The sequence below is a fragment of the Aulonocara stuartgranti genome, assembly GCF_965226115.1.
Source record: "Aulonocara stuartgranti genome assembly, chromosome: 1".
Taxonomy (NCBI): Eukaryota; Metazoa; Chordata; class Actinopteri; order Cichliformes; family Cichlidae; genus Aulonocara; species Aulonocara stuartgranti.
Window position 1 is genome coordinate 17,959,274 of NC_138939.1, and position 11,498 is coordinate 17,970,771.

Consider the following 11,498-nt stretch of genomic DNA (forward strand, 5'->3'; position numbering starts at 1 on the left):
AAATCTTTTTTAAAACTGCTGCTGTGTCCGCAGCGTTTGCTCTACAGGTATGATTTTACCCTCAAAACGTAGCCATGGCTGTCCTCTTTCATCCAATGTGTTTACTATTGTCCTAGGTGTTATGGTTCTTTCATAAATGTCACCAATGCACAGCCTCCTCCCTCCAACTCTTCCATAGACTCTAATGTTAAAATGGCTCAGAAGGTTCGTTTGAAAATCAGAAGAGCATGGTGTCTTTCCACTGTCACCACGTCCATATAATAAACTCCACAGACATGAAAACTGAGAATTCAGTAGACTAGACATTGCTGTCGCTCACAGTGAAAGAATTTTGTCAATACGACTTTTACTTTTCATTTGGGAACGATTTGTTTCGGCCTGACTTTTCTGTTCATTTTAAGCAGCAAAAGTGAGGTGCATGTCTGTGTGCGTGTGTATGGAGCCATTGGGTGCGGTCACTATAGCAACCAGGCTCCCACCTGCCTGCTTAACGAGCTCTCTCTGCCACTCTGCCAAGATTCATCTTAAACACTTCTCTTTCAACTGCTGCTGTGTCCACAGTGTTAAAGCCATCATTTTACCCTCAAAACGTCGCCATCGTTGTTCTTTTTCCAACATCTTGTCTTTCAAAGCTCAGAGATGTAAACTTTTTAAACTGTGTGGGTCCAAGTGGAGGGATCACATTTTAGTCATTCAGTGATTCAAAGAATATGACCTTTTAATATTCTTTCAGATGTTTTCTGACTCTAAATGTTCTTTTCTCATTTCTTAGGTTTTTCTAATTTACAATTAAAACATTTTCAGCTTTTTTCCAACTTCTTCTGTGTAACCTTCAGCTTTTAGCAGTTCAGCAATTTTGTTTTCAGGTTAAATTCGGGTTGTTTTTTTTTAATCTCATTCAAGATTTTTAACTTAAATTCAGTAATTAATTCATTTCAGTGCATACATTCAGATTCAAGCATTCACACTGCAGTTTCTTCAGAAAATGCACTTTCTAGTTAGTGTGAATGCTTGAAAAGCATTCACAGTATTGTTATTCTAATCTTTATTATTAGTGTGAATGCTTGAAAAGCATTCACAGTATTGTTCTTCTAATCTTTATTATTATATTTTATCTATTCCGTACGTTTTTTGAAAGCCTACTCCTTCAAAACCGTTCAACTTAGAAAAACCATTCAAACATCGTTAGATTCCTATTATTTTGGACATGATTGCTTGTATTTTTCTCATTTTTAACATTTATATTTTTAATTTTATTCAACTTTATTCAACAAAAATTTCCCATGTATTTCAATGGGGAGACCCTTCAAATTCTCATTCAACTTACTCATTTTTAAACTCTTACTACTTCAACATACGTTCACATAGAGCCACCATTCAAACTTTAAAACGAAGACAAGACATTCAACTATTCAACTTGTATTTATCTTTTCAATATCTATTATACTTTTTCTTCAGTTCCAGTTTAAGTTTCATGATGTTTTTTCACCCGTTTCAGAGTTTATAATGGGTGTGTATGGGACGGAATGTTGGGGCTAGAGTGAGGCAGCTCAACTGCTAGAGTGAGAGGAGCAAAAAAAATAATCTTAAAATCTTTTTTAAAACTGCTGCTATGTCCGCAGCGTTTGCTCTACAGGTATGATTTTACCCTCAAAACGTAGCCATGGCTGTCCTCTTTCATCCAATGTGTTTACTATTGTACTAGGTGTTATGGTTCTTTCATAAATGTCACCAATGCACAGCCTCCTCCCTCCAACTCTTCCATAGACTCTAATGTTAAAATGGCTCAGAAGGTTCGTTTGAAAATCAGAAGAGCATGGTGTCTTTCCACTGTCACCACGTCCATATAATAAACTCCACAGACATGAAAACTGAGAATTTGGTAGAGTAGACATTGCTGTCGCTCACAGTGAAAGAATTTTGTCAATACGACTTTTACTTTTCATTTGGGAACGATTTGTTTCGGCCTGACTTTTCTGTTCATTTTAAGCAGCAAAAGTGAGGTGCATGTCTGTGTGCGTGTGTATGGAGCCCTTGGGTGCGGTCACTATAGCAACCAGGCTCACACCTGCCTGCTTAACGAGCTCTCTCTGCCACTCTGCCAAAATTAATCTTAAACACTTCTCTTTCAACTGCTGCTGTGTCCACAGTGTTAAAGCCATCATTTTACCCTCAAAACGTCGCCATCGTTGTTCTTTTTCCAACATCTTGTCTTTCAAAGCTCAGAGATGTAAACTTTTTAAACTGTGTGGGTCCAAGTGGAGGGATCACATTTTAGTCATTCAGTGATTCAAAGAATATGACCTTTTAATATTCTTTCAGATGTTTTCTGACTCTAAATGTTCTTTTCTCATTTCTTAGGTTTTTCTAATTTACAATTAAAACATTTTCAGCTTTTTTCCAACTTCTTCTTCTGTGTAACCTTCAGCTTTTAGCAGTTCAGCACTTTTGTTTTCAGGTTAAATTCGGGGTTTTTTTTTTATCTCATTCAAAATTTTTAACTTGAATTCAGTAATTATTTCATTTCAATGCATACATTCAGATTCAAGCATTCACACTGCAGTTTCTTCAGAAAATGCACTTTCTAGTTAGTGTGAATGCTTGAAAAGCATTCACAGTATTGTTATTCGAATCTTTATTATTATTATTATTATTATTATATTTTATTTTTCCGTACGTTTTTTCAAAGCCTACTCCTTCAAAACCGTTCAACTTAGAAAAACCATTCAAACATCGTTAGATTCCTATTATTTTGGACATGACTGCTTCTAATTTTCTCATTTTTAACATTTATATTTTTAATTTTATTCAACTTTATTCAACAAAAATTTCCCATGTATTTCAATGGGGAGACCCTTCAAATTCTCATTCAACTTACTCATTTTTAAACTCTTACTACTTCCACATACATTGACATAGAGCCACCATTCAAACTTTAAAACGAAGACAAGACATTCAACTATTCAACTTGTATTTATCTTTTCAATATCTATTATACTTTTTCTTCAGTTCCAGTTTAAGTTTCATGATGTTTTTTCACCCGTTTCAGAGTTTATAATGGGTGTGTATGGGACGGAATGTTGGGGCTAGAGTGAGGCAGCTCAACTGCTAGAGTGAGAGGAGCAAAAAAATTAATCTTAAAATCTTTTTTAAAACTGCTGCTGTGTCCACAGCGTTTGCTCTACAGGTATGATTTTACCCTCAAAACGTAGCCATGGCTGTCCTCTTTCATCCAATGTGTTTACTATTGTACTAGGTGTTACGGTTCTTTCATAAATGTCACCAATGCACAGCCTCCTCCTTCCAACTCTTCCATAGACTCTAATGTTAAAATGGCTCAGAAGGTTCGTTTGAAAATCAGAAGAGCATGGTGTCTTTCCACTGTCACCACGTCCATATAATAAACTCCACAGGCATGAAAACTGAGAATTCGGTAGACTAGAAGCTGCTGTCGCTCACGGTGAAAGAATTTTGTCAATACGACTTGTACTTTTAATTTGGGAACGATTTGTTTCGGCCTGACTTTTCTGTTCATTTTAAGCAGCAAAAGTGAGGTGCATGTCTGTGTCGTGTGTATGGAGCCATTGGGTGCAGTCACTATAGCAACCAGGCTCACACCTGCCTGCTTAACGAGCTCTGCCTGCCACTGTGCCAAGATTCATATTAAACACTTCTCTTTCAACTGCTGCTGTGTCCACAGTGTCACAGCCATCATTTTACCCTCAAAACGTCGCCATCGTTGTTCTTTTTCCAACATCTTGTCTTTCAAAGCTCAGAGATGTAAACTTTTTAAACTGTGTGGGTCCAAGTGGAGGGATCACATTTTAGTCATTCAGTGATTCAAAGAATATGACCTTTTAATATTCTTTCAGATGTTTTCTGACTCTAAATGTTCTTTTCTCATTTCTTAGGTTTTTCTAATGTACAATTAAAACATTTTCAGCTTTTTTCCAACTTCTGCTTCTGTGTAACCTTCAGCTTTTAGCAGTTCAGCACCTTTGTTTTCAGGTTAAATTTGGTTGTTTTTTTTGTTTTGTTTTTTATTTCATTCAATATTTTTAACTCAAAATTCAGCAATTAATTCATTTCAGTGCATACATTCAGATTCAAGCATTCACACTGCAGTTTCTTCAGAAAATGCACTTTCTAGTTGTGTGGATGCTTTAAGCATCCACACTATTGAGTTCCTCTTGGGACTTCCGTACACTTTTTGGCACTTAACTACTTCCGCAATTTTCAGCCGATTTTCACCGTTCAAATTTTAAAATATTCTGCTATTTCTGCTAATTCCTGCTATGTCTTTTGGTATTTTTCACTATTATACTTTTTAAAATATTAAGCTTAATTTGTCCCATTGAAATGAATGGGAAACGTCTGCAATTCTGCTAAAATTTGCTTGTTTCTGAAACTTAACTACTTCCTCATATTTTCACGTAGAACAACCATTCAAACTTTAAAATGTTCTCAAATTATTGGGCTATTCAGGTATGATTCAGCTTTTTCAAATCTTTTACCGTTTTACCTTTATGCCTCTTAAAGTTTTCAGTTGCAAAATTGTGATTTTTCACAAAATACATGCGTTGTTATGGTTGCTGTGCACTTGGCTTCCAGTGTGCCACTGAAGGTTTTGCAGTCTTCTCTTCATGTCCGAACAACTTCTTGCTACTTGCTCAATCTTCACTCAACTTCCACAAATTATACATCAAAACGTAGGTATTTTTGATGGGTTTCCGAAAATGTCACTATCATTGTTGTGGGATTTATAGAATTTTGGCAAATCTCCTCAGACCAACACAAAGTCGCAAAACTCTCCATAGAAAGTCAATGGAGAGCTTGTTCAAAATCACCGCTTGATTTCTGTAATGAGAGGCATATTCGAATCGTCATATCTCCTTAACGAAGCAAAGTTAAGACATAAGGCTTGTCCCAGTATATCTTCAGACACTCCTGACGCTCACAATTCAAGAATTATTTTCTCACCTATTACCGTTCTGAAATGAGTTAGACTTGTTTGAGGGTAGGAACTTCGTCCTTCGCTCAGATTTCTTCAGATTTCAAACTCTGGAAATGAACCACTTTTTTCTCTCGTCATATCTTTTTAATGGATTTCCACAGAGACCTGAAAATTTCCATGATTGTTCACCAAAGCCTGCTGTCTCTTACGGTGAAAGAATGATATTGATACTCCAAATAGATTTAGAGTTAGAAAGCGTTGTTTGAGGGCAAGTCAAGGCAGTTTTTGCTTTGCTCTACTCAGTTATGGTGCATTAGAAGTCAATTATCTTTAATAATTCATATTTTAATGATAAATTGTCAACACTTTAAGATTCCCCCATCTCTTCTGAACAAAACGGTGTAAGAATGACCGTTCTAGCCCCTACGGTTAGGAAATTATGGTCATTTATTTGAGGGGAGTCGTCATTATGAGAAATAGACTGCAAAAATCCTGTGTCTCTCTGTGCTGCGTGCACCTGTTTTGGCGGGAAAAAGTGCACAGGCTCTCTGATTGGTGGATTCAAATTCAGCAGCTCCAAGGCTGCTTGACTGAGCTAGAAACTTACTTCTCTCTGTGTGTGTGAGTGAGTGAGTGAGTGAGTGAGAGAGAGAGAGAGAGAGAGAGGAAGCCTTTTTATGGGATGATCACATTGTAAGATTCAAATTCAATATATTTAGACTGGTTGACTGAATTGGATCTTGTGTGTGTCTCTCTCTCTGTGCATGTGTGTTTCCATATGTGTCCATATTTGTGATTGTGTGGCTGTTATATTTTTTTTTGCCAATTTTTTTCATTTAACAAGTATATTTGAGGGACCCTTAGCATGTTCAGCATTTTTTCAGCTGTCCATTTTGCTTTTCCAATTTTTCTGTTTAAGTTATTACTATTGTGCTAAATCATACTATTTCTGCTATTTTATAAGATTTGTGCTAAATATAGTATTTCTGTCAAATTATAGTATTTGTGCTAAAACATAGTATTGATTTAAAATTACAATATTCATAGTTCATCACAGTGTCTCTGGTAAATCACAGTATTTCTGCTCTGTTGTACTATTATTCTAAATCATAGTGTTTCTGTAATGCTTAAGTATTTTTGGCTAAATATATTCTTTCTGTTATCTTATACTATTTCTCCTAAATTCTTGTATTTTTGAGAAGTTATCATGTTTCTGGTAAGTTACAATATTTCTGCTAAGTTCTGCTATGCTATTGTATTTCTGCCAAGTATTATGTTTCCTCTAAGATATTGCAGTTCTGCTAAGTTATTCCATTTTAGCAAAGTTCCTTTGCTTCTGCAAAGTTTTTACAATTTCTGCAACTTTTCAGCTTTTTCAGCTAGTTTTTGCATACAGCTTCAGCTTTAAAGCATCCACACTGCATTTTCGCAGGAAATGCAAATCTTTCTAGTTATATTTTATTTTTCCGTACGTTTTTTGAAAGCCTACTCCTTCAAAACCGTTCAACTTAGAAAAACCATTCAAACACCATTAGATTCCTATTCTTTTGGACATGATTGCTTGTATTTTTCTCATTTTTAACATTTATATTTTTAATTTTATTCAACTTTATTCAACAAAAATTTCCCATGTATTTCAATGGGGAGACCCTTCAAATTCTCATTCAATTCACTCATTTTTAAACTCTTACTACTTCCACATACGTTGACATAGAGCCACCATTCAAACTTTAAAACGAAGACAAGATATTCAACTATTCAACTTGTATTTATCTTTTCAATATCTATTATACTTTGTCTTCAGTTCCAGTTTAAGTTTCATGATGTTTTTTCACCCGTTTCAGAGTTTATAATGGGTGTGTATGGGACGGAATGTTGGGGCTAGAGTGAGACAGCTCAACTGCTAGAGTGAGAGGAGCAAAAAAATTAATCTTAAAATATTTTTTAAAACTGCTGCTGTGTCCGCAGCGTTTGCTCTACAGGTATGATTTTACCATCAAAACGTAGCCATGGCTGTCCTCTTTCATCCAATGTGTTTACTATTGTCCTAGGTGTTATGGTTCTTTCATAAATGTCACCAATGCACAGCCTCCTCCCTCCAACTCTTCCATAGACTCCAATGTTAAAATGTCTCAGAAGGTTCGTTTGAAAATCAGAAGAGCATGGTGTCTTTCCACTGTCACCACGTCCATATAATAAACTCCACAGGCATGAAAACTGAGAATTCAGTAGACTAGAAGCTGCTGTCACTCACGGTGAAAGAATTTTGTCAATACGACTTTTACTTTTCATTTGGGAACGATTTGTTTCGGCCTGACTTTTCTGTTCATTTTAAGCAGCAAAAGTGAGGTGCATGTCTGTGTACGTGTGTATGGAGCCATTGGGTGCGGTCACTATAGCAACCAGGCTCACACCTGCCTGCTTAACGAGCTCTGCCTGCCACTGTACCAAGATTCATCTTAAGCACTTCTCTTTCAACTGCTGCTGTGTCCACAGTGTTACAGCCATCATTTTACCCTCAAAACGTCGCCATCGTTGTTCTCTTTCCAACACAGTGTCTTTCAAAGCTCAGAAATGTCAACTTTTTAAACGGTGTGGATCAAAGTGGAGGGATCACATTTGAGTCATTCAGTGATTCAAAGAATATGACCTTTTAATATTCTTTCAGATGTTTTCTGACTCTAAATGTTCTTTTCTCATTTCTTAGGTTTTTCTAATTTACAATTAAAACATTTTCAGCTTTTTTCCAACTTCTTCTTCTGTGTAACCTTCAGCTTTTAGCAGTTCAGCACTTTTGTTTTCAGGTTAAATTCGGGTTTTTTTTTTTATCTCATTCAAAATTTTTAACTTAAATTCAGTAATTATTTCATTTCAATGCATACATTCAGATTCAAGCATTCACACTGCAGTTTCTTCAGAAAATGCACTTTCTAGTTAGTGTGAATGCTTGAAAAGCATTCACAGTATTGTTCTTCTAATCTTTATTCTATTTTTTTATTTATTATTATTCTGTATTCCGTACGTTTTTTGTAATCTATCTCCTTCAAAACCGTTCAACTTAGAAAAACCATTCAAACACCGTTAGATTCCTATTCTTTTGGACAACACTGCTTCTATTTTTCTCATTTTTAACATTTATATTTTTTATTTTATTCAACTTTATTTAACAAAAATTTATAATGTATTTCAATGGAGAGACCCTTCAAATTCTCATTCAAATTCCTCCTCTTTAAACTGTATCTACTTCCACATACATTGACATAGAGCCACCATTCAAACTTTAAAACGAAGACAAGACATTCAACTATTCAACTTGTATTTATCTTTTCAATATCTATTATACTTTTTCTTCAGTTCCAGTTTAAGTTTCATGATGTTTTTTCACCCGTTTCAGAGTTTATAATGGGTGTGTATGGGACGGAATGTTGGGGCTAGAGTGAGACAGCTCAACTGCTAGAGTGAGAGGAGCAAAAAAATTAATCTTAAAATCTTTTTTAAAACTGCTGCTGTGTCCGCAGCGTTTGCTCTACAGGTATGATTTTACCCTCAAAACGTAGCCATGGCTGTCCTCTTTCATCCAATGTGTTTACTATTGTACTAGGTGTTATGGTTCTTTCATAAATGTCACCAATGCACAGCCTCCTCCCTCCAACTCTTCCATAGACTCTAATGTTAAAATGGCTCAGAAGGTTGGTTTGAAAATCAGAAGAGCATGGTGTCTTTCCACTGTCACCACGTCCATATAATAAGCTCCACAGGCATGAAAACTGAGAATTAGGTAGACTAGACATTGCTGTCGCTCACGGTGAAAGAATTTTGTCAATACGACTTTTACTTTTCATTTGGGAGCGATTTGTTTCGGCCTGACTTTTCTGTTCATTTTAAGCAGCAAAAGTGAGGCGCATGTCTGTGTACGTGTGTATGGAGCCATTGGGTGCGGTCACTATAGCAACCAGGCTCACACCTGCCTGCTTAACGAGCTCTCTCTGCCACTCTGCCAAGATTCATATTAAACACTTCTCTTTCAACTGCTGCTGTGTCCACAGTGTTAAAGCCATCATTTTACCCTCAAAACGTCGCCATCGTTGTTCTTTTTCCAACATCTTGTCTTTCAAAGCTCAGAGATGTAAACTTTTTAAACTGTGTGGATCAAAGTGGAGGGATCACATTTTAGTCATTCAGTGATTCAAAGAATATGACCTTTTAATATTCTTTCAGATGTTTTCTGACTCTAAATGTTCTTTTCTCATTTCTTAGGTTTTTCTAATTTACAATTAAAACATTTTCAGCTTTTTTCCAACTTCTTCTTCTGTGTAACCTTCAGCTTTTAGCAGTTCAGCACCTTTGTTTTCAGGTTAAATTCGGGGTTTTTTTTTTTATCTCATTCAAAATTTTTAACTTAAATTCAGTAATTATTTCATTTCAATGCATACATTCAGATTCAAGCATTCACACTGCAGTTTCTTCAGAAAATGCACTTTCTAGTTATTATATTTTATCTATTCCGTACGTTTTTTGTAATCCTACTCCTTCAAAACCGTTCAACTTAGAAAAACCATTCAAACACCGTTAGATTCCTATTCTTTTGGACAACACTGCTTCTATTTTTCATATTTTTAACATTTATATTTTTAATTTTATTCAACTTTATTCAACAAAAATTTATAATGTATTTCAATGGGGAGACCCTTCAAATCCTCATTCAACTTACTCATTTTTAAACTCTTACTACTTCCACATACATTGACATAGAGCCACCATTCAAACTTTAAAACGAAGACAAGACATTCAACTATTCAACTTGTATTTATCTTTTCAATATCTATTATACTTTTTCTTCAGTTCCAGTTTAAGTTTCATGATGTTTTTTCACCCGTTTCAGAGTTTATAATGGGTGTGTATGGGACGGAATGTTGGGGCTAGAGTGAGGCAGCTCAACTGCTAGAGTGAGAGGAGCAAAAAAATTAATCTTAAAATCTTTTTTAAAACTGCTGCTGTGTCCGCAGCGTTTGCTCTACAGGTATGATTTTACCCTCAAAACGTAGCCATGGCTGTCCTCTTTCATCCAATGTGTTTACTATTGTCCTAGGTGTTATGGTTCTTTCATAAATGTCACCAATGCACAGCCTCCTCCCTCCAACTCTTCCATAGACTCTAATGTTAAAATGGCTCAGAAGGTTCGTTTGAAAATCAGAAGAGCATGGTGTCTTTCCACTGTCACCACGTCCATATAATAAACTCCACAGACATGAAAACTGAGAATTTGGTAGACTAGACATGGCTGTCGCTCACGGTGAAAGAATTTTGTCAATACGACTTTTACTTTTCATTTGGGAACGATTTGTTTCGGCCTGACTTTTCTGTTCATTTTAAGCAGCAAAAGTGAGGTGCATGTCTGTGTCCGTGTGTATGGAGCCATTGGGTGCGGTCACTATAGCAACCAGGCTCACACCTGCCTGCTTAACGAGCTCTGCCTGCCACTGTGCCAAGATTCAGCTTAAACACTTCTCTTTCAACTGCTGCTGTGTCCACAGTGTCACAGCCATCATTTTACCCTCAAATTGTCGCCATTATTGTTCTCTTTCCAACACCGTATCTTTCAAAGCTCAGGCATTTAAACTTTTTAAACTGTGTGGATCAAAGTGGAGGGATCACATTTGAGTCATTTAGTGATTCAAAGAATATGACCTTTTAATATTCATTCAGATGTTTTCTGACTCTAAATGTTCTTTTCTCATTTCTTAGGGTTTTCTAATTTACATTTAAAACATTTTCAGTTTTTTTCCAACTCCTTCTTCTGTGTAACCTTCAGCTTTTAGCAGTTCAGCACCTTTGTTTTCAGGTTAAATTCGTTTTTTTTTTTTTTTAATCTCATTCAATATTTTTAACTCAAAATTCAGCAATTAATTCATTTCAGTGCATACATTCAGATTCAAGCATTCACACTGCAGTTTCTTCAGAAAATGCACTTTCTAGTTATTATATTTTATTTTTCCGTACGTTTTTTGAAAGCCTACTCCTTCAAAACCGTTCAACTTAGAAAAACCATTCAAACATCGTTAGATTCCTATTATTTTGGACAACATTGCTTCTATTTTTCTCATTTTTAACATTTATATTTTTAATTTTATTCAACTTTATTCAACAAAAATTTCCCATGTATTTCAATGGGGAGACCCTTCAAATTCTCATTCAACTTACTCATTTTTAAACTCTTACTACTTCAACATACGTTCACATAGAGCCACCATTCAAACTTTAAAATGAAGACAAGACATTCAACTATTCAACTTGTATTTATCTTTTCAATATCTATTATACTTTTTCTTCAGTTCCAGTTTAAGTTTCATGATGTTTTTTCACCCGTTTCAGAGTTTATAATGGGTGTGTATGGGACGGAATGTTGGGGCTAGAGTGAGGCAGCTCAACTGCTAGAGTGAGAGGAGCAAAAAAATTAATCTTAAAATCTTTTTTAAAACTGCTGCTGTGTCCACAGCGTTTGCTCTACAGGTATGATTTTACCCTCAAAACGTAGCCATGGCTG